This window comes from Miniopterus natalensis, chromosome 6 (genome assembly GCF_054644295.1).
Source record: "Miniopterus natalensis isolate mMinNat1 chromosome 6, mMinNat1.hap1, whole genome shotgun sequence".
Classification (NCBI taxonomy): Eukaryota; Metazoa; Chordata; class Mammalia; order Chiroptera; family Miniopteridae; genus Miniopterus; species Miniopterus natalensis.
Genome location: NC_142086.1, coordinates 27,720,039 through 27,744,174, shown reverse-complemented (window position 1 = coordinate 27,744,174; position 24,136 = coordinate 27,720,039). Strand labels below are relative to the sequence as shown.

At 41.4% G+C, this 24,136-nt stretch overlaps 1 protein-coding gene and 1 pseudogene across 1 annotated transcript in view; one reads left to right on the top strand and one right to left on the bottom strand.

Moving 5' to 3' along the window:
- CMSS1 (cms1 ribosomal small subunit homolog) overlaps window positions 1-24,136 on the top strand; it is a 342,712-nt gene that overhangs the window by 276,988 nt on the left and 41,588 nt on the right. The gene's annotated exons all lie outside the window — the stretch shown is intronic.
- Window positions 15,900-17,592, bottom strand: LOC107527093 (large ribosomal subunit protein P1 pseudogene; annotated as a pseudogene).

Sequence of the window (24,136 nt, the reverse complement as noted above, 5' to 3'; positions counted from 1 at the left end):
GTTTTGTGTCTGTGTGTGTTCTGGGCCTTATGGCATTTATTTGTTTCTTAGAAGGGCCTGGCATACCATATTTTCAAGACGGAATTTTTTTAGACCCAATCCATGCCACCATGGTGGGAGTTTTCTGTCTTAATAATGATTACAATAGCTCCTCATTGTCAAACACTTATGTGCCGCTAACTATACGTAACACTTTATATTTCTCATGTATTACTCCAACAAGGCAAGTACAATTATCTCCATTTTATGATTGAGGAATCTTAAGGCTTTGAGAGGCTAAGTAACTTGAAGATCACATAGAACTGGAATTAGAACCCATGATGCCATCTGGGAAGGCCCATGCCCTTAGGCATTATGCATTATAATCACACTCATTTATTGGTTTAGTTCTAACTGGGATTTTTTTTTCTGATATTGCTATATTCAAACAGTCCTTACTATGTTCTAGTGATTGAGCATCGCTCCTTGTCTAGATGCTACTATGTTATAATTCTGAGATCAACACTGGATTATAGGACCCAGAAAGTGCCTGGCATTTGTTACATAAATAAACAAGTGAATAAATGTTTGCTCCTCCCAAACATGACCGGACCATCATATTCCTGATACCCTCCCATAGTAAGTACAGGCTGTGGTGATAGCGGTGGCGGGGTGGGGACTGTTGCTTTTGACAAATGCCATGCATACAATATTGTCTACCGACTACTAAAGTCAGCAACCTTTGGCCAATTTCTCAAAATAACATTTGGAAGGCAACTACGTGAAGCTTTTGCATAGTTTTTGCCCTATCGCTTTTTCCATCTGACAGTCAGTGTCACACAAGGGTAGCTAGAGACTTAAATTTCTGTAGCTTGATCATTTTTAATTATCTCTAGAAAAACAGGTATCTGTGACTGACTAGGTCTGAGACTTTGGGGAAGCTCATGCAGGCCTCAGTTCTTCATCTGTAAAATGATGGGTGGGGGTAGCTATATCAGTTGTTTGCCAGAGTGTTTTTCCTTTGTTTATTTTAGTACCCTACAATTTCTGTTTTTATTTTTTCCCACTGAAAACCTCTGCAAGCAGAATGTGCATGTTGAAGTTTGCAATGGAAGGTTTTCAAGGTAGAGCCACACAGATGGTGATTCTTAACATCTTTTTTGCATTTATTTTATTAAAGTATGATTTACATGCAGTAAAAGTCACCTTTTATAGTGTACAATCCTGCAAATTTGACAACTCATACAATCAGGTAACCACCGTTACAGTCAGGACATAAAACTGAGAATGAACAACTCGGGTTCAGATGCATGTGAGTGTGGTGGGCCTTTTGAGACATAGTTTCAACAGAAGAGGAAGACCTGTATAAACTGTAGAGGAATTTGCAAATGCTTAGCTTAAAACCTTTTTAAAAGAAATTATTTTTGCTGTGTTGCCTTTACTTTTGTTTCAACTCTGTGTAGCATAAGGGAATGGAATGAGTCTTAGAGGATATTTTTCTCTAATTGTCAAAGTTAAAGAGGAAAATCACAGTTTGATATTGTCCGACACTCCTAAATGCCCATAATATACAGTGTATCCTTGTCAGCAATATTCTAAGCATAATAAGTAGTGTATAGAGTTACATTATGGACCTCAGCATAAATGGTCATATATTGTCCTAACTCTAGCCAAATGGTTTTATTTTTATATATATATTTTTAACCAAAATTTGCCAAACAAAAATTATGATGGAAACTAACAGTGATTTTTTTTAATTCAACTCCTAAAAACGTTTAATTAAGGAAAAAGTCTCGATCTCAATAACATACTTTTCTCCCCTCATATAAAGTTATTTTTGCATTGGTTGGGGTGCTATACAATAATAATAAGTTTTTAAATTCTGAACTACTAAGTACACCTGCTTAGGATCAAACTGAAATGGAAAACACAAGGCTTAACCCCACATGCTCCCTGATCAAATGCAAAGGTTCTTAAAATAGCTTCGCGTGAAGATGTTCAGAGCAGCTGAAAACCAAGATGTTGGTGTCCCCGGTCACAACCTGTTAGTTTGATACCATGGCTCAGAGGCAGCTGCCTCTGCCTCTTTGTTTCCGGGCCAGGAGCAGCAGCTCTGAGCACAGAAGCAGCTCTGTTTCGTCCACCTTGCTCTCCTCCCTTGAATTCTACCTGCCTAGTCAAGGGATTGCCCCTAGACCCATCACGAAGACCTTTGACATTCATTTTAAGCCACCAACACAAGAGAAAAATAGTGTAAAGTCTCCAAACAATTACAGCAAACTTTAGATACACAGTAAATTCCAGGAAAGAAGAAATGAAGTCTGTGTATTTGATTGGTCATGGCTAGTATCTGATAGTACTAACTATGCCTGGTACCCTACACGCTGTTACCCTCAGTAGCTCAGTTACAGATCAGTGTACTCTCTCAAAATCAGTCAGAAAGACCTTCTTCCTCCACTCAAGACTGCTCTGTTCAGCTGCACCTTGATACTGCTCTGTTAACCATGCTTACCATTTTTCCACGTAGAGAATTTTTTCCTGTGATGTTCTCTCTTACCCATGGCAGACCACTTTTTCAAGGGCCCACTTATACTTCCACCAGCAGCAGGATCGAGACTGGGTGGGTCTGATCTGATGAGACAGTGTTTTATGTTGCTGGACTGGTGGTAGCACTAACCAGCAGTTTAAAATTTCATTTGCATTTACATGTTGGTAAATATACTAATAAACTATACTGTGTCTATCCTAAAAAGAGAGAGAGGGAAGGAAGAAGGAAGGAAGGAAGGAAGGAAGGAAGGAAGGAAGGAAGGAAGGAAGGAAGGAAGGAAGGAAGGAAGGAGGGAGGGAGGGAGGGAGGGAGGGAGGGAGGGAGGGAGGGAGGGAGGGAGGGAGGGAGGGAGGGAGGGAGGGAGGGAGGGAGGGGGGAGGGAGGGAGGGAGGGAGGAAGGAGAAGGAAGGAAGGAAGGAAGGAAGGAAGGAAGGAAGGAAGGAAGGAAGGAAGGAAGGAAGGAAGGAAGGAAGGAAGGAAGGAAGGAAGGAAGGAGGAAGGAAGGAGAAGGGCAGTAGCTTTCTCTTTTAGCAGCTGAGTTGATTCCTCAAGAGCCAGAGGAAGGAACTGCAGGGTGAGCACCCTGAAGGGGAGTAGAGGCAGGGAGAGGATGGGTGTGGGGGAAGCCTGAAAGTCTCCTCTAGTGGCATAGTTTCCAGCGTCTGTTTCCACTTCAGAAAGTAGGTTAGACCCGTGAGTACTCATGTTGAAAACTCAGAATTTTTCTAGTCTTTCATTAGAGAAATTACTTAATGACACTGTGCATTAGAGAGAAATTAGCTGAGCTAGTCCATAAAACCTAGTTTTCCACCTGCTGAACAGAGAATAATACCTGCCTTTCCTTTTGCGCAGGGGCACCATAGGATCCAGTGAGTGACTGATACTGAAATTCCATAAACAATGTAAAACACTTCACAGGTATAAAATGAAACCGTTACGGTTAATGCCCTCATAGAAAGTGTTCTCAACCAAGGTGAGAAACACAAGACTGCCACTCTCAGGTGTAGCCTCCAGACAGATTAGACAGAGACATCTTGAACTTCCACCACATTTGAACCCCAAATGGCTATGAGGCTGTGGTACCAATTTTGTTCTAATGTCTTCCTTAGGAACTTCCTGACAGACCCAATTCTAAAGGAACAACCTATCAATATGTGAGTCTTTTGTCTAATATCCGTAGTTTAGAACAGCAGAAATGTCAACATCCTTCAAAGAAGTCTCAGGAACTTGCACTAAGACGTATATTCAAACTCGATTGATTATTTGGTCTGTGGCATTGTCTCCATATCTCACAGGCACTAAATAATCTTTATGAAGTAGAAAAAAATAATTGGAGGGGGGATTCCTTAAGTTGTTTTTTAATCAGAAGTGAAGGAGAAAGCACTTACATGGTAAATAGCATGAACAATATACAGGCTCAAGCCACTAGTATTGGCCCCTCTGTGAAGAATCCTACACAGAGCAGGTGGAAACCATATGTGCCTCACTCGCTGCTGTCTCCTGGGAACCGGGCACATAGTAGACACTAACATGTTTACTGAATGAGTGAACAAATGAGAAACCAAATTAAGCCCTTCACTCTAAAGGCTCTTCCCCTAATTATAATGAAACAGGAAAAAAACCTACTTTGTGCTCAGCATGAATGGATATTAAATACTGGTGGTCAGTAGTTCTATCCTAAAGCAAATAATACCAACTAACATTTTTTTAAATGTTTTTTTAATGCAGCATTTTGGAGAATCAAGGCATGTATTTCAGTGGCAATGAAAATTTTGCATTAAGACACAGAATAACAAGGACTGAGTTCTGAAGAGAGAATACAGAACCCTTGACATTTAGTCTTTTCCCTTCTTGGAAACTAAACTCTTTTTTAAAATTGTGCTTCTTTGTTTATAATAACAAAGAATTTTAACTGACTGTTTTTGCATTGCTTATCATGAAAACCCAAACCCAGGTTACTTTGGGAAATTGCTTGGAAAGCTCTCACCAGAGTAGACCTGTCTTAATTGCTCTACATGCTTGTTTAGAACAGAAGTGGAAACAGCCCCTGAACATTATCTGCCTTTAGAAATGTTCAATATCAAACAGCTCTTAAAGTATTTATGCTGCTTTTTAGTTAAGTATGATAGGAGTTTCATAATAGTGTCAAGTGATACTGTGGAGATACATTTACTTGGAATATTTGTTTTTGAGGGGTGGAAGATTGATACAGGCATCTGATTGATACAGAGATTTTGTGAGTTCAGTTTCAGACCACTGCAATAAATTGAATATCACACTAAAGTGGATTATAATCTTTTTGCTGGTGGAGGGTCTTGCCTTGAATTTTTTTAAAAAAAACAACAACAACAACACACAACATCTGTGAAGTACAGTAAAGCAAAGCACAATAAAACGAAGTATGCCTGTATACTGGAAGGTGCCATCGTAGGAAAAGCATTTTTTATTGCAGCTAGAGGAATATCGCCATAATTGGAGCGAGTTCTCTCCAGTAGTAAGGTACTCCATGCCCTCCTTTATGCAAGCCTGATACACACATGGAACGTGATGGGTGTAGTTAAGCAATATATACATTGCACCTCTTATAATCCTTTTGAGACTTACACAGATATTGGGGGGGGAGGGGGAAGTGATCATCTGTCATTATGAAGAGAAATAGGAATGATTATGTCAGGCATTTTAGCTGACATATTTATATTATCTGTTGAATGGGGCTCTAGTATTCAAAACTATGCAGCCACCCTAAACATTGACTAATACTCCCATTGAGCAAGTCCAGTGAGAAGAACTTTGTCTGGTATCATTTGGCGCAATCCAGCATCATTTCCTATTGACACTGAGATGTGATGTGCAGTAAATATCCAATCATGTTCTTTGAGGTGGTAGGTAACCCCCCAATACCTTCCAAAAACCCTCCATCAAAAATCTGCTTTTGTTCTCTGGCTCCCATTCATCAAATCTTAGCATCAAGGAAACATGAACAAAAGTAAAGAAAAAAAGAATGCAATCTAGTTGCCTTTTTAAGATGTTACTTTCTTCTGTCTTTCCATGAAAAGAGAATTCCTCCTTTCCAATATAGCCTATCCAGTATAATTCTCCATTTTCATCACATTGTGATGGTTTTGAAATTGTATATTGATCATTTACATCAGTTACAAAATCAAGCCATTAACAAGGAAAGTTATTTATCCAAACCATTTTTTAAATTTTTCACTATTTGTTTTACTCTTAAGAGGATAACAATTTAAAATTTCATGCCTACCATTTTGGCAAAACTAACTGTCAGGATAGTTCTTCTATTTTGCAAGAAGTTCTTCCTCATATTAGTCTAAAAGTCATCATCATCCTAAGCTCTTAATCATACCTACAATTACTGCATCCACTTGCATCATATCCAGAAGATCCTGCTCTTGGAGAGCATTGTTGGCAATTCCCAGATGTTGGATTACACAGAAATATCCCGAAGCCTGTCCTCGGCAGCAGTTGGGACACTTACCTCACCACACAGGCACCTTTGCTCAGTCACGCCCAGCAGTCCTCTCCTCGTTCCCACCAGAATCCAGCAGTGGAATCCAGGGACCAACACCAATGTTTTCTTCTTCTCTTTTTGGACACTTTCTCAGTTTTTGCTCTGTGGGCTTCAAAGCCACAGAGTATTTGCAACCAGGGGCCACTGGCAGTTCTGTAAAGGAGAGGCAGTGGGGAGCCCAACACTGAGGGGGCCCAAACACTAAATATAACCCTCTTCACTCGCCGAGCAGCGTCCTTCATACTCTGAAGACAGGCGACCTTGCAGAATCTGTCACCCCACGGCTTGCCGGTCTCCACGGAAGAAAGGGCCTAACTGGACTGGGCTGCAGGATGAGGCGACTCAGAAGCCGGGGTCCGTCTGCCCAGAGCAGACAAGTAGAAGCAGGTATAGGCTGTGTGAGTAAGTCTGTGTGCGTGTGTGCGTGCGTGCGTGCGTGTGTGTGTGTGTTTGCCTGCCAGTGCCCAGCAGCTGCTCTCCAGATTAGAAGACACCACTCTTTGGCAGGCAGCTCTGAAACACCCTCTTGGGTAATTTCAAATTCATGTGCACATCTTGGCTGAGAGAATGAACCTCCCAGTCACAACCTGAGTCCCCTTGTCTGCCCTGTCACTGCCCAAATACACTGTAAACCACAAACAGACAGCAGTGCTGGCATCTTAGGAACAAGGGCCCAGATGGACATTTCAAATGCATCTCACTCTGTACCCTGCAACCATGGACCGATACTACCTTGCTTGAGATTTAAATAACAACAGCCTTGCTTGAGATTTAAGTAACAAGGGGATGACCTTTTCTTTGACAGTCGTAACCCAAGGCACTGTAGAAGTTCCTGTTATTAACGCTGCCTTGAACTTGAACGCCTGCCTGTTCCAGTCAGCGTCACATGAGATGTGAGTGAGAAGCGCTGAGCAAACTTTAGAGCAATATCCAAATGTGCAGTGGCATTTATTGTTATTCTAGTGTTTGTTTTGTCTTAGGTGTTAAGAGAGATCTCATACCTTAGATTGGTAAAATTTGAAGAATCTAATTTTCTCTAAATGCTATCATTTGCTCTAACTGAAGCGAGAGGGGCGGGAAGAAGGAACGTGCTCATTTTTTCAGCACGTATGTATTCCTTCATGCTTTAGGTACCAGGTCCTCTGCTAGGCAAGCCCACCACCAACCAGTGCTCAGTCTGCTCACTGTCTTAATCTTCACAGCAGCCCTGTAAATTAGTTCTGTATTGGTGATCAAATAAGAAAACCAAAGCTCAGAATAATTAAATAACTTCCCTGGAGTCTCATGGATGATAAATATCAGAATTTAAAATTGGATCTGAGTCACACCGAAACCCAGCCTCTTTACTTTTAACTCTTACCAGTGAAATAATTTCAAACTTACAGAAAATATGTAAGAATAACAAAGAATTCCCATATACTCTTCACTGAGGTTGTCCAGTTTTTCACATTTTACCACAGTTGTTTTCTCCCTTCCCTCCTTCTCTTCCTTCCCCTCTTCTCCTCTTGCTCTCCCACTTCCCCCTGCCTCCTTCTGTGTATATATATGTGTTTATATTTTTCTAAATCAATTTATATACTTTAGTGTTACTATTCTAAAAGATAAGTTCAGTCTTATACGTAACCACAGCATAGCAATCAAGTTCAGTAAATTAACATTGATATAATTATTAATTTCCAATCAGCGGTTCCCATTCAACTTTTCACCAAATGCCTCAATAATAATATCCTTTATAGGGGAAATTATTTTTCCTATGGCCGAGGATTATATGTTACATGTAGTTGTCATCGGTCTCCTTTCATCTTAAACAGTTCTGCAGCCTTTCCCTCTCTTTTGTGACTTGACATTTTTGAAGAGTAAAATGTTCCTCAGTTTAGGGTCATGTGACGTTTCCTCGTAATAAAACTGAGTTTGTGCGTTTTTTGGAAAGAATACTATATGCCATGTTCTTCTTAGTGAATCATATCAGGAGACTCATAAATGGGGTTGGTCCATACGAGCCCTACTTGGTTAAAGTGGCATCTGCCAGATTTCTCCACTGTAAAGTTAGTTTTTCCCTTTGCAATTAATAAATATTCTGTGGGAAGACACTTTGAAACTATGCAAATATATTGCTCCTATATAAATTGTCTACCGCAAGGAAGAGCCCCTTCTCCCCTATTTATTTTTGTATTTATTTATATGAATATGCACTTGTGGGTTTCTGTTTTAATCAGTGGGTTATAATCCATTAATATCATTATATATTTTTATGTTGAGATGATCTCAGGTTTGGCCTGTGGGAGCCCCTTTCCTGTGTTCCTTTAACAAGTCCTCATCATTTTCTGAATACTTTCTTACCTTCTGGCACAAGAAAACGTTCCATGTGCGCCTTGTACTTTCTCTACTCAGCCCTGGAATTAGCCACATTTTCAAGAAGACCTAGGTCTGTTATGTAAAATCGTATATGGAAATTGAGATCTGGGCCATGGGTATGCTCACTGAACTGGCACGTTCCCATTGCTTGCAGGCCCTCTCAACCCAAAGAACTGGGAAATAGACACACACACAGGGCAATATCTGTTTGCTCTGTCTGTCTCTATTAAATACCATGAGCACATTGGTAGTTCCAGTTACAATCTAATGCCATAGGGGCCTTCTAGCTTTTAGCCTTTCCACGTTTGTAACTCCCTTCCCCAACAAGATTTTCTGTTACTCAAGCTCTTTACTTATCTGCTCATTGCCTATGTATGTAGCCAGTCTTCCCACCCTGGCAGTTATTTTCTCAGTCCTGGCACTTTTCAGCTCCATCAGCCCTAATCCTTTAAGGAGAAGGAACTGATTTTCTAAAGATTCACATTCCCACCTATTCCTGGGCAACCAAGAAGGGAAATATGAAGAAAAATATTCCTTATCCTTTAGTGTTCATTTTTTCATTGACCCTAAGCTTCCTCCTCTGTGGAGGTTTTGCACTGAAAAAAATGGCCACATCTTAGTGCTGTTGGGACACAAACATCTGTGAGTCTGTTGGTTGATGGCCTGAAAACGAACCAGGAAGACCCACCCCTGTGCTCTTTGTTTGACTCTTCATGACAGCTATTACTGCAGATGTCTGGAAGGTATATAGAGGTGTACAGTGCTAGTTCTTGAAAGTGTGGTGAAGGTTAAACTGATTTGTCAGTTCTTTTCTGTTTGTTTGGATGAGCTGTAAAAAATGGTGAAAAGAAATGTAGGTTTCTTGGTAGGAGAGCTGGATCACAGGACCTCGCAGGCAGCTCTCTGGGCATGCCTCACTTTTTCTTGACCCAGATTCTGGATCCCATCCTTCCCACTGTCCTGTCCCCACCCAGGTGGACTCTGCTTGTCCACTGTATTCCCAAGGCACCCAGAGCTTAACCACACCTTGCCCTAAGCCTTACTTCATTGCAGCTGCCAGCATGCTTGTCTCTCCCCTGATAGCCCGGGAGTTCCTGGAGTACAGAGCACACCTCCCAACGTCATGGCCCCGGCCCTAGCACACAGCCATGCACAATAAATGTGTGCTGACTGGAGGAGGCATCACTGACCACTTAGACCAAGTGGACAAAGGAAAGAAGCAACCCTGGAGGAGAGCAGTGTTGGTACAACATCTCAGTGAGCTGGAAAGTAAAGAAATTAGAAAAAAACACACGTATTAAACCTATCAGTCCTTTTTAAATTCCAGGGTTTTTAATTTTTTTCTAACAGACATTTTACCAGCAGCAAAAGCGACAGATTTAAATGTCACCTGTTATCCCCTCCTTCATGTTCCCTAAGTATGGGGTTAATGACCTATACATAATAATAAAAGGTCTAGATAATCCACAAAATAGAAACCTACCTCCAAATAGACAAGCGTGCTTAGGAAAGCCTGGTATAATGAGGGACGCCGCTCTTTTCCTTTGAAAACAACCTGTACGCAATGTTTTGTAATTATACATATTTTAGGGTTTCATATTTTTCTAAAGTGAAAATGACACTAACAGTGTAAGAGAGAGAGGGAGATGAGGAAAACATATTCTCGACCTCAGAATCTTGTTGCAAATCATTTGTGCTCTTCGGCTTCCAGAGGCTGTTTCTTCTTATACTTCAAGAATGCCAGGTGACAGCTGTTTAAGCTCTAAGACATTCCTCAAGTGTCCTATTTTGATGTCATTATGTAATGCTATTCTCTTGGCATAGCTATCACCACTCAGTAGCTTTGCTAATACACATCACTGCATGGCTCTCTTCATTTTTGCATCTGTATTACTCTTCCAAATGGGCACTGGTTCTCTGAAAACGAGAGGAAAAAGAAAAGAAGAGATAATTCCAGCAACATCCCAAGTTGGGCCAATGTTTTCTCCTTGGCTAGAAAGTTCTTTTGTAAACAGGAAAATATATGAGTTAGAAGTCTCTCCTCTCAGCCCTTCCTCTCTTTAAAAACTTTAGTTCAGTCTAGTCGTTTTCCTTTCTAATTGCATATCTTATCAACAGCTATGTATCAACAGAGAACTTGTTTAATTTTTCAGCTCTCATCTTGCCTAGTAACTGTTGTCTCTGATAGCCTAAAGGACAGATGTACACATCCATGAGTACACAATTTTTAGTTCCCTTCAACAGCTCTTTACTGAGTGTCCTCAATGTGCCGTGTGCTATCCCAGGTCTTGGTGCTATTCAGATAAACATTACACCATCCCTGCCCCTCAGATACTCACAGTCTAGTAGGAGAGGCACGCGCCAAAATTCTAATTTTAATGGGCTGGTGGTATAACCCAAAGCTAAACGTAATTTTGTCTGAGTCTACCTGAGCTGCAGGTCAGGGAGGCTGATGGGGTGGGGGTGGGGTGGAAGTATTTAAACCGGACACCTTGGAGGAGGAGGAGATTTCTGCCAGGGGAAGGGTAAGAAGGACATTCTCAGCAGGGGACATGATGTAAGCACATGGCAGAGAGCACATGACGGGTTCAGCAATGGCAAGCTGCTCCCATGCCTGGAGGACAGGTGTCCAGCTTTGCAATAGGTAAAGTGTGATATTTATTTGCGCTCAGAATGTTAAAGGCCTTAGATGCTTTGGTGCTAGATGTTGTTCTCCACAGACAGTGGGGAACCACCAGAGGCATTTTTGCAGAAAATTATCATCAAGGAGTTGTAGTGGGAAACACATAGGATTTGGAACCAGAAGGCTTTCTGTGGGACACTGGAATGTTACACCTGAAAAGAACCTCAGGGCTCATCTAATTTTAGCCTCTTGTTTTACTCATGAAAACTGTGTGACCTGGCTATAAATGTCACACCACTGGGTCCCCTGTATTTGACATAAGCCTTGAAGAAGCTGCTGTATTGCAGCCTCCCCAGAGTAATCTCTGGGTTTAAGCAAGGCTCTCCTATGCCCTGAAGGGGCCACTGGTGTCTCCTCTATGCACTTTTACTGATGAAGGACGAGGGGACCTCAGAGGCCAGCTACGGGGCGGGGACGAGCAGTGGGTGAGGCCACCCCAGCATGGGGACGAGTAGTATAGGTTACAAGTGGGGTAATTCATCCCTGCAGGGAGAATGTGGGCAGGTGGCTGTAGTATGACTCCAAGTGAGCTGCCTGAGTTGGGGCCCAAGCAGTAGCTAGGGAATGGGGAGCAGGTGACCTGGAGAGACAAGAATTGTGCAAGAAAGCTGAACCCCATCCAAATAAACTAGGTGCTGAGCAACTGTAGTCCTAGCAGAGAAATTGAATACACCGAGGAAACCGAGGAGAAAGGTTGAGCCTAAGGGCTGAGCAAACCAGGAGATTATTGGAGAAAGGCTGCTGTTCATCTGGTAGACAAGTACCCGGGCCCTCTCCAGGCCTCCAGAGAGCACCCCTAGGCAGGAAGACAATTCTAGGCCTCCTTGTCTGGTGTGGCCAGCCTCCTAGTAGCCTGCCAGTCTTGGTCCTCACTGACCAAAGACCCAGGCAGGACATAGTCTGAAGGCTTAAAATCTCCCCTGTTAGTCACTGGGCAGGACTGGGGAGGCAGGGACAGGCACCCAGGGTACTTCTGAATTTCCAGACAACTCCACGGTCCGTCATCCCAGGCCAGGGCCAAATGGCAGGGTGATCAAGGGTGTCCCACTCAGACCAGTTTCACAATAGCTTCCCAGGAAAACAGTGTGCTGTCTTCATTCTTAAGTGTTCTGGTGCTTGACTTCAAGGATCCTCTGTGATTTTTCTTAAGGAACCACATGATACACACATAAGAGCAACTCTGCTTTCAACCACAAATATCTCAAAATGAGAAAGGGCTAATCCCCCTATTCAGGATGCATTGTGTGCCAAACCTGGTGGTTTCAAGCAATCATTCTGAAAGTTTCTAATTGTAGCCATAAGTTAGGTCTCCATTCTCTCAGCCTCTCAAGTTCAGTCAGGGTGGTCCTGGTTAGAATGAATACATGAAAACCTTTAATAGAAATCGAAGATTTACAGTAATACAATAGTATTTATGGTGGTAAAAACATAAAATAAAAAGATGGCCTCTTGGTGTTTTTTTAAATTTATTGTTTGCAATTTTATTCACTGCATGCATCTGCTCAACAGTAATTTGTTATCTGTGCCCTGTTGGGGCACCGTCCGTGCACTGGGGACCTGGCACTGCGAAAGCAGATGTTACTGATTGCAGCCGTCTTGTAAAGTCTATGGGAGGAATCACATAAAAACAAGTCAGCAAATAAGTAAGATAATTACAACTTATGATAGTACCATTATAAAAATAAGAGAAAACCATGGCAGAGAGTGGAGAGGGAGTGGGACTTTTGACGACAGAGTTGACAGTGATGTGAGCGAGCAAGACCAGAAGGAGCAGTCCAGGTGTGGGAACAGTTGCCTGAAGGCTCCGAGGTGAGATGGGAGTTGGCATTTCTAGGAACCCCAGGAGGTCAGCGTGGCTGGGGTGTAGCGGGGCAAGTAGGAGAACGGGGAGGTTGAGGGGCAGTTGGAGGCCCAGTCATGGCAGGGCCTGATGGTCTGTGGTACGGCATATCGGTGTTATTCTCAGCATAAAATCAAACTGCTGTGGAGTTGTAACCTGGAAGGTTACGTAATCCTGTTCACATTTTTAAAAGACCTTTCTGGCTCTCATGTGGAGAATAGAAGGGGCCAGAGTGGTTCCTGGGGAAGCAGACGCTGCCTGAGCAAGGTGCTGCCGGGTTGGGGTTTTTCTGACGGCACTGACCTGAGAATTCTTGGACTCTAGGAGAGCCGTCATTAATTTTTCTTCACGCTGCTTTTCTTCTAATGCCCAAACCATTTCTCTCTTTACCTGATGGATAATAGCAGGAAAGATGGCAGAAGCACTGTCTTTCGGGTGAGCCATTCAGGTAGGGTGCTGGCCCTGACACTTTTTACAGGAATCCTGCATGTCACTTGGTTATATTCCTGCCAACTTCCCGCTGTTCTTCAGCTTTGCTCATGATCCACAGAAAGGATTCAGTAAATGTTGTTAAATTGACTTGACTTGGATTTCCAGTGCTGTGAGTAGAGAGGGAGACTTAGGAAGGCCAATGGGATCCTCTTTACGTCCTGTCTGGAGACTGTACATGTCAGTTGGTTACCATGTCTCTTAAAAGACTTAGTATTTTCGATCTATGGTGGATGCAGTTCAGGGGTGAATAAAATGACTCTCTGCTAGAATAGAAGGTGCTATGTACATGTAAAAAGTTTTTAAAGAGCATCTGGTTAGAGTTTAATGCGGCTGAAAAACATCTCTATTTTTTTCATGTCTCAATTACGTGAATATGGCTGAAGTGTGCTTTGGAGACTTTCCAAAATAAAAACACTTGAGGTGAGAGAAATTTCAGCCCCAACAATAACCTGAAAATTGGAAGTTGGAATAGCAACTGTTTTTTCAACTGTCTTAACTCTGTCACCAACACTATGATGATTTGATTACATGTGACAAGTCTGGTTTCTGCCCATTAAACTGCACACTTCAGCTATAGGCATCAGTCTTTCCCTTCTTTTCTTTCACCGTGTGTCAGTTTGGGGGCAGAAATGAGAAGGATGGGAGAGAGCAAAAGTTGGGGAGCCTTCCCATCGGCCCCCAGGTCACAGCGGGTGACCCTGACCTTCTCAGCAGCCTCATGTGATTCGGGGCCTGCAGCAAACCAGTCATAGGGTAACTGTCTTCCATTCCTCACAGTCTTCCCCATCCCCCTTGTTATTCATGTGCCAGGAGCTTGCATGAACGTCAAGGACATCCCAGAAGGGGAAATGCATCCCCAATGGCAAAGGGCCACCAGGGAGCTGGTGGGAAGGGAGGAGACAGTACTCCACGGTGAGGTCATGGACATGAAGCTCGTGGTGCAGTGCCTGGCACAGAGCAGTCACTCCATGAATGGTGACAGCAGCTGCTGCCGCTGTTATTTTTATTATTGAGGAGTGCTGTATAAATTGATTAGGTGTATATGGGTCTCACATTGTCAGCTACCAGCCTTCAGACCCACGGTTTCTCATACCCACGAACCCCTCAGGTGCTGCTTAATGCCCTCTTTAAGTGAGAGGCTTTTGTTCTCATTTATTCCTTATATTTTAGTCATTCCTGTTCATGGTACTCGTTATTCCAACGTCTCCACGCAGAAATTGGCATTTCTTCTTATTGCCGCTCCAAATGTCTTTAATGTGGGGAGATAAGTCTTCAGAAGTTCGGAGTTACATACCTGTACCTTTCCAGCCACATCGTTCATGCCCTGGCTTCCTCCTCTTTCCCAAACAAAGGGTGGTTTTGCTACCACCTCACCTCAGGGCTTCTCGTGACAGAACATAACTCAAATAATTTCTTTAGTCATCTCTTGCACTTTACTAAAGAGCTCTGAGATCTCATTTTGCTGGAAAGGAGGAGCATGATACATCTGATCCCTCACTTAAGGAATCAGGAAATCATTTCAGCTAGGGGCCTGGGAGACAGGTCTATTTATAAAAGAAAGGGGTTGCTATTTCTCTGGCTGTTGGCTTCCTTCTCTCTGCCCCCAAGCCCACCCTTGGAAGTCATGGCTGGGCATCTCTCTCAATGAAATAAATATTGTAATGGGTCAAGTAATTAGCAGGCAGAATTATGTTTAGGCTGTAACCTGACTCTAATTGCTGACCTCAGAGAATTAATTTCATATGACATAGCACCTTAGCTGTGTGCCGGCTTAGAAGTTTCCACTAGTCTCTGCCTTTCAGCCTGATTGCTTTTTCTATTTCTGGGCTTGTCGTGTCGATGAGTCAGATGGCCCCAGACTCTTCCTGTGGATGAAAGGGGCATTCCTGACTTGGATGTATTTTCTGCATATATAAATTGCAAAAAGGAAAAACTCTGTGTCCGTTCCTTGGCATAAAAGTAAGGGAAACTGGAGGGTTGAGTGAGGAAAGTATAAAATATCCAATGTAAATAAAGCCTGGCCCTGGGGCCTGAATGCAGCAGGGTGTGTAGCGGGATGAGAACGGCATTCGGGAGCAATGCTTTTCTGTATTAAGAGCAGTTATAAGGATGTAAGATGTATAAGGTCCTGTTAGTTTTTGCCACCATGTCCTAATCATGAAGTTAAAACAAGTTACACAATGAGATAAAACATCCCTATGAAGCCCTATTTATTCTGCAGCACAGTGGGTGGGTTTTTGTCTTTTCCCCTTGGGCAAATGTGGCAATAGTCACCGGTCCCATCTCCCCGCGTCCTGAAACTATTTCAACAACTGATGAGTTCACTGGGGCCTTCCTTGCCTGCTTTGATTTCCATAAATGGAATTTGCTACAGGAATTTGGAGACTGTTGTGTACTGACAAAACTGAAAATTAGTATTACCTTTTTTCCCCCCTGGAGTTCAGCTTTTTCTTGAAAGTGTTGCAAAAGAGGTTTAGTCAGAAAGACCAAAGCCCGTGTCATCAACAGACCCCTCCGACTTCTTTCTTCGCTTCCTCTCTCTGCTCAGCTGGGGCAGCAGCGGTGGAGGGGGCAGGGCCTCCTGCTGGGGCAGGTCCACCAGCCCCTACGTTGCAGATGAGGCTCCCGATGTCGACCTTGGCCAGAGCCTTTGCAAACAAGCCTGGCCAGGAAGGTTCAACGTTTACACCAGCTGCTTTAATGAGGACACTGATCTTATCCTGTAGGACATGAGGTGACGGTGACAAAGGATAAGAGCCAAGTAGATACAGGCGAGCTCCAGGACAGGGGCCCTGGTGTGGGCAAGTGCTAGGCTAGCGCTGCTGGGCGAGGTGCTAGTCCCCAATGAAGTGAGAGCCTCACCCCAACAAGGCCTTGCTTCCTTGGAAGAACCGAGCACCTTTTATGGGGAGCCAGAACCACCTTTTTTTTTTTTTAATCTCACCCAAGGATATGTTTCCATTGATTCTTTTTAGAGAGGGGGAGGAGAGAAACATCAGTGTGAGAGAGAAACAGCAATCCCGACACAGAATTGAACCCGCAAGCCAGGCATGTGCCCTGACCAGAATCAAACCTGAAACCTTCCAGTGTACCAGATGACTCTCCAACCAACTGAGCCACCTGGCCAAGGCCAAAATCACCTTTTAAGGCCTAGTTCAAAGCCGTTAACTTATCAATGGAAGCTGCTGTGCATCATGACTTGTGTTTTATTAAGAACCTAAAATCTTTGTACTTCTGAGAAACCCATTGCTTTGTTGTTGTTTTAGCCTCTGGCTACTCTGAATAGTGACAAGGTTTTGTTTTTCACATTGGCTCCTAGAAACTTAGACTCAAATATGTGCCCCATCAATTTCAAATATATAGGGCATTATAACATCTTTATTGGAACTCGATTGATTTCAGGTCTGATTCTTATGTTTCTTTCATATTTGCTCCCACTTTTAATTTATACTATCTTATATTTATTTTTTTGTAACCTTGTAAAGCTGCCTTAAATCCTTCCTAGAACAAGATGACCCATAGTTAACTAATAGCTAGATTTTTTTTTTTTAAACTGAAAGAAGAAAGTTGGGTGGACAGGGAGGGTAAGCACTAAGGGGGAAAAGCAGGCAGGTCAGCAAACTATGGAAGTGTCAGCAACTTAACCTCCCTAAGCCTCAGTTTCCTCATCTGTTAAATGCTGACCTTCAGCAATTTTGTGTGGCTCAACATTTTTTTATATCATGAATATGAATACATTTTATAAATTATGAGCTCTGGGCAACTTCGTTATGATTATTTTTAAGCTGTTATTAATTAAGGCCATTCTGCAATGCTAATGCTAAGCCCTGACCTAGTCTTAATCCATGTCCAGTGGAAGGAGCTTCCCTAGGAAGTGTCTATTCTCAGAGAAGGGCCTGGGCTTTTCTGAGAGCCAGCAGAGAACCATAATCCTTAGAACACCGCAGAAGCAATGTGCTCTCTCCAAGATGGCTCTGAAATCTGCAAGCCTGATGGAGTTCTATACCTGAGCCAGCCTAGGGGCCAGAAAGTCCACATTGTCACCAAGACCTGGAAAATAGCTGGTCAGCAAATCCTGTTTACCTCAGTGTTTCAGCATCTTCTGAGATGGTTGGTAAGGACATCTGTGTAAAATTCCCCAAAACCAACCCCTCCACTCCATACATGTTCTCATTTAGATTTGGGGGGGTCTCAAGAGTATCCCATCTCCCACTTAGAAACTTATAGAACTGTTATCTCATTGCTGACCCAATTTTAAAATTAGAACCTATTGGAGGAAGGGGTTAGTGTTTGGGGGAAATAGGAGGCATGAAAACAGCTTTGCTTCGCCATTGTTACTAATGATCTTGTTTAATAGTTCTGCTGTCAAGTGAATTGTAACTGACAACCACCCCATGATCCATTCTTGTCAGAGGCCCATCATCTCCTTAAAGCAGATTCTGGTCAGGTAAAAGCTTCCCCAAGCACCATGAACTAGGCCAGACTCCTCAGCATGGCAGATAGAAGGCAGCCTGTCATTGAGGATGAGAGTGAGAGTCCCAGCTTTCTGTATGGGAATGCTTGCCCACTGCATAAGGGCTGAGGGACCTGGGTGAGGCCCTGCACTTCCCAAGCCCCGGTTCTGAGAAATGGAGGTGACTATGAGGATTAAATTAAACTGTACACTGAAAGTGCTTAGCACTGGGACTTGGGGTGGTGGGGTGATCTTTACAAACTGGACCCCCCCCTTCTCTAGAACTTTATTTCCCACAGCACCCGGTGTGCAGTTCACCCAGAGGGACTTCCCCAGCCTCTCACATTGTGACTTTGCACATGTTCTGAAATGTTCTCCTTTCCTGGTCTGCGCACTGAGACTCTCTTCAGCATCCAGTGAGATTCACTTCTTTCTGAGAGTGTCTGATATGTGCCAACAGAGGGTAGAGGTCTGTCCTCCCCATCTGTCTGCGGCTACATACTCTGCACGTTGCATTTGTTGGTCACAAGATTTGTTATTGGATATTATGTTGATTTCATTAAGAAACCAAAAGAAATTCCAATTTCTTCTAAAAGGAAAATGACAACGTGGTACAGAAGGTGTTACCGTTTTTTACAACTGTAAACACCGTAAGAAATTCTGTCATAAAATATAAGCCAAGACCATTAACTACGTATTTTTATTGAGATATAATTTACATTTATTGAGGTACTCAATACATCTTAAGTGTACTCTTCAATCAGTTTTGACCAAGACGTAGAACATTTCAGTCACAATTGGAAGTTCCCCAAGATCCCTTCCCACTCAATCCTACCTCACCACACTCCACACACAGAAGCATCCACTGCTTTATTTCTGTCACTCTACATCAATGTCACCTACTCTGGAAGTTCACATAAATGGAATCATACAGGATGTACTGCATTTTACCCTGCTTTTCTTCAGTAATGCTGTTGAGACTCATCCATGTTGTTACATTTACCTGCAGTCCATTCCTTTTATTACTCAGTAGTATTCCATTGTACGAATGTACCATAGTTTATCTATCTGTATTCCTGTTGATAGGCACCTATCACATTGTACTTCTTTATTTTAAGTTATCATACAGTAAAATTAGACTTTTTTCCTTTGACACACAGTTCTATGAATTTTAACAACCATATAGATTTCTGTGACCACGACCACAATCAGTACTATGCCCACGGTTCCATCACCTTAGAAAACCCTAATGCTATCCCTTCCTAGTCCCCTCCCCCCAGAAGTCCCTGACCGCTTCATATTCCTTCTCCATCACTATAGCATCACGTTGCATTTTAATTGCTTAACGTATCTGTCGTTCTTGCTTGTCAGCTTCTCAGAGTAAGGACTGCGTCTTATTTATCTCGATTCCTCTGGGATTAGCTCAGTACCAGGTACACAGCAGGTGCTCATTAAATATTTGAAGAATGAATGAATGTCCATGTGGCCACATAATAAATCCTTTCATAATTCTTCGGAGGAAAAGAGAAGTAGAAAACTAGAGGAAACCAACAATAACTTGTTCTTTTTCAGAAAATCTTGGGTCCTTTTCTTACAGCAATAATGATTTTATGATTTGAAGAGATTCTAAAGAGTGCTGTCTGGTAATTGCCACTTGAGAGAATATGTTGAGTCACACAAAATGAGTAATCTCCCATAAAAGGAGTTCAGCAAATGTTTAATTATACTAAAAATATTACTGCTGGTTAAGTTTGAACATGGAAATTAAAAGGAAGAAGTTTAATGTGGGTCTTTGTCTACTCCCCATTTGTAAGAATATTCCAGAATTTTAAAATTCTCCCCCAGAGTCTCTGATATATTTCCCAGGCATTCGTATCTCTGTAAGGATTCTCTACACTACATTTAGAGAAACTCAATATTCACACTGTTACTTTTGAATGAGATTTTGGTTTCCATGTGTTCTCCTAAACCAGTGTCATCTTTATCTAAAATTTATTTTAATAAGTCCATCATTATTGCAAGTGATACTTGGTTCTCGTAGTTAGTGCCTTCCCTGGAGCATATTCAGTTCTTTTCAGCTTCAACTTTACTTTTCCTTTTTTCCCTTCAGTGTTTATTGGTATTTCTTTTTTCATTAATTATAATGCTGAAATGACTCTGTATATATCTTTTTTATCCTCTTAACTTCACCCACCAGGACATTATCTTTTACAAACTGAGTCCTTTGTCAGCTCCATGTCACATTTCTTTAAGCAAATAAATTTTCTCCATATGTTTAGCATATACCCCTGAGTCCTGTAGCCTATTTCCTCTTTTAAAACAGAAATGGGGAAACAGCTGTTTCTCAATTCCTATAAAGTGTGTCCTGTTTTATAGATCATGCTGGACAGCTCTATTTTGATGTCTGCAATATTACTTGGTCCTTGAAATTGTGAATTTCCTGGACCTGAATTTCCCTCTCACATTAGGCAAAGAAAGATTAACTCTGCTAGATGTTTCAGTGTGTTACACAGGCCATGAGGTCTTCTCTGTAGTTTTGGTAGCTACTGAAGGGCTCACATGGAAGAAATGCCTTCTTCCTTGTAGCACAACTAAGTTTTTTAACTGTTATGATTGATATTATGTGGTCATCTCATTCCGTGTTTCAGGAGATGTTGATGAACTATATCTGCCAGATTCTATGCTATCTGCAGAGCATACAGGGATAAAAGGACACCCTGCACTCAGGTAGCCCACTGTGCAGTAGGAAGGACAGATGCAATATGATGAGTGGTCTAATTACGTGATACCTGAGCTACAACAACTACCCAGAGGAGGAGTTAGCAAACTATGGCCCATGGCTAACCGCCTATTTTATATATAAAGTTTTGTTGTAATATAACCATGCCCAGTTATGTACGTATTCTCACTGAATGGTTTCATGATTCAATGTGTAGAGATCATGTGGTACACCAGCCTAGAATATTAACTACTTGGCCTTCTAATAAAAAATTTGCCAACTTCTGACTTAGAAGAAGGAACAGCAAGAAAGCGTATAGTCACCAGAGGACAGGGTAGTCGAGAACCCCTTGAAGAATGCCAACATTTTAATGGGTAGGTAAAAGAAGGCAGTCATGGTTTGAGACCCAAGTCATAGTGCACCAGTAAACAAAGCAGGAGGGTCAAAAAGTCAACAACATTGTCAAATGTCCCAGAGCAATCAAGTAAGCTAGTGGTTATGATGACCATTTCCTGAGAAATTACTTGTGTGCCAGACTGTGTGCTAAGCAATTTATATTCATCATGTCAGAACTCCATGTAACAACCCTATAAGGTAGGCACTATTAATCTCCCCATTTTATAGATGAGAAAATTAAGGCACAGAATGAGCAAGTAGCTTTTCCAAAGTCACACAGCTTGAAAATGCAGAGAAAGTGTTTTATTCCAGGCAGCTTGCTTCTAGAGAGCCTATCGTTGTAATCGCTGTGCCATATTGATTTGACATTTAGATGATCACTGATGTCCTTTGCAAGAGTAATTTCAGCATGATGAAGGTGGAAGATATCTTCAAATAAGCGATAATGATGTTTGCCATGGGCTGTACGCTGTTCTAAGTGTTCTACACTGATTCATTTTATCATCCCAACTCTCACATTTTACATACAAGGAAACCATGGCTCAGAAAGGTGAATTTCCTTGTCCAAAGCCAAAGAGTTGTTGAGTGGCAGAGGTGTAATGTGAAGTTCTGTAGCAAAACAGCCTGACCTCCACACCTGCATCCTTACTGACCTTCATCCATTCCTGGCCCTTTCCCAGCTCTCTCAGAGATTTTGGCCTGGATCTGGAGCTCCCTCTCTTTCTACTCCCTGCACCCTGATGTGGTAGCTATTTAGGAACATAAAAAAGAAGAAAACTAATATATTTTCAAAATAATATTATGGTGTGGTACCCATAAGTGACTCAGAGACAGCTCAATGGAAGCAGACCATAGTGTATATATATGCTTTGATTAAATGAAAGTGCCATAACAAGACAGTGAGGAAGGGAAGCATCATTCAGGAAGATGTTAAGACAACTGATTAAATATTTGGGAAAATAATAAAGTTAGAGCTTCACTTTACACCATACAACAGAGTCTACTCCATAGGATTTAAGTTAAATGTTTAACAACAATAGCAACAGAAGAGTAACCCATTTAAAAATAACTAAATCTAAGCATTATTTGAGAATTGAATCATTAATGTGGACATTGATTGCTGTACTATAATGTCATTGTCAAAACTGCTCTGCTCACTTGAGTCCTTGAATCTGTTTATTTCTAGTTTTCTCTTCTCTCCCTAGGTTTTAGGATATGCACTATCATTTTTTACTTCCCTCAGATGACTGTCTTTCAAAGCCCTTGCCCCCTCTTGTAATTTACTGCCCTTAATACCAGGCGTTTCTGATACTAAAACATTAAATATATTACAATAATTTGACAAGAAAAAAAAAACCTAGATAAAAGTATCCATTTTGGAATGGAGAGAACTTGTCTAAACATGATTGCAATGAAAAAAAAAATGATATATTTGACAATTTAAAACATCTGTAGATCAAAAATAATTTTAAAAATTTTAAGATAAAACATTAAAAATTAACCTTAACATGAAAAAACTCATACAAACTGATAAGGAAAACATTAAAACCCTCCTTGATAAATGGACAAAGGTTAAGAACATTCTATTTGTGTAAGTAATAAAAACAGTAAAATATTTGCCCCTAGTAATAGTCAACTGAATACAAATTAAAATGCAATATCATTTTTACCTCTTAGCAATGTTTAAAAATTCAGTGTTTGCTGGAGTGGGAAGCAAAAAATGTTTTTACACATGTTGCTGACCTAAAAATTGATCCAAAACCTTCTGAAAAACAATTTAGAAGTTGTTAAGACCCTTAAAAAACATGCATACCTTTTTGCAATGTAATTTCTCTTCTAGAAACCTATTCTAGTCAGAAATACATAAAATGTTACAAAGGTATCTATTACGATATATTTGCAAAGGGAAAATTTTGTCTAAGTAATGATTAAAGAACAAATAAATGTAGTGCAGGCAAACAGCGTTTTGTTATATAGCCATTGAAAATGTTTTTCAAGACTACTGGACATGGGAAAATGCTCATGATAGAATATTAAATGTATTTGTATATGGTATGAAATTCCAGATATATAAAGTTGTGTGTATATAATATACATATATATACACAAATATACTCATATACACACAGAGACAGAAAAAAGGTAGAATGCCCGGCTGGACGTGGCTCAGCGGTTGAGTGTCAACTTAGGATCCAGGCGATCGGGGTTCAATTCCCGGTCAGGGCACATGACCGGGTTTCGGGCTTGATCCCCAGTTGGGGGCGTGCAGGAGGCAGCCAATCAGTGACTCTCTCATCACTGATGTTTTCATCTCTCTCTCCCCCTCTCCCTTCCTCTCTCTGAAATCAATAAAGATATATATATTTTTTTTTAAATAGAAGTAAGTGTGTCAAAATTATAATAGATCTCTTTCCATCGTGGAACCATCTTTTTATAATAGTACCAAATTTGTTTGTTTCTTTTTACTTTATTTCCTGCAATCTCTATAATTAGTATGTATTACCTTAGTATCAGGGAAAAGGGTTAAAAAAAGTTAATGATGACCCATCAAATCGTTAGTATAGTATTGGTAATTCAAGTCTCTCTTATGTATTTACCTCATTAGACTGTTACATCTTAGCTTTATCATCGTGTAAGACAGCATTGCAAACACAAATCCCTCTCTGTATATTTCCCATGTAGTGGGCAATTAGTTGATAGGTTAATACCTCTAAGCCTAGTTTACCAGTAGGAAACTTTAAGGATGGAATAGTAAAGTACCTTGTCCGAAGCTACACAAAAAGGCAGTTAAGATCCTGCATTTTCCATTGAGAAGCTGGGTCAGAAAGTTAACCATTCTGAAACAGGGCATGTGAATTTTACACCCACTTTTAAGACTCACAAAATGTGCATTAAGGGCAGATAGCGAGTAATCTAATAGTTGCAGTCTCTGTGAAGGCTATGGGGCAGTCTTAATAGAAACAGTGTGCGTTTCCATTGTAACATTTCTCTTCCTTGGGATCACACTTTATAGCAAGGGTGAATGTGCAGCAGGTCTAACTGCAGCCTCATAGGCTTTTTCCTTATGAAATTTCTGTTCAGAGGACATGATGTAACTCACCCATATAACAGGTCATGTTCACCTTTTTTTTTTTTTTTTAAT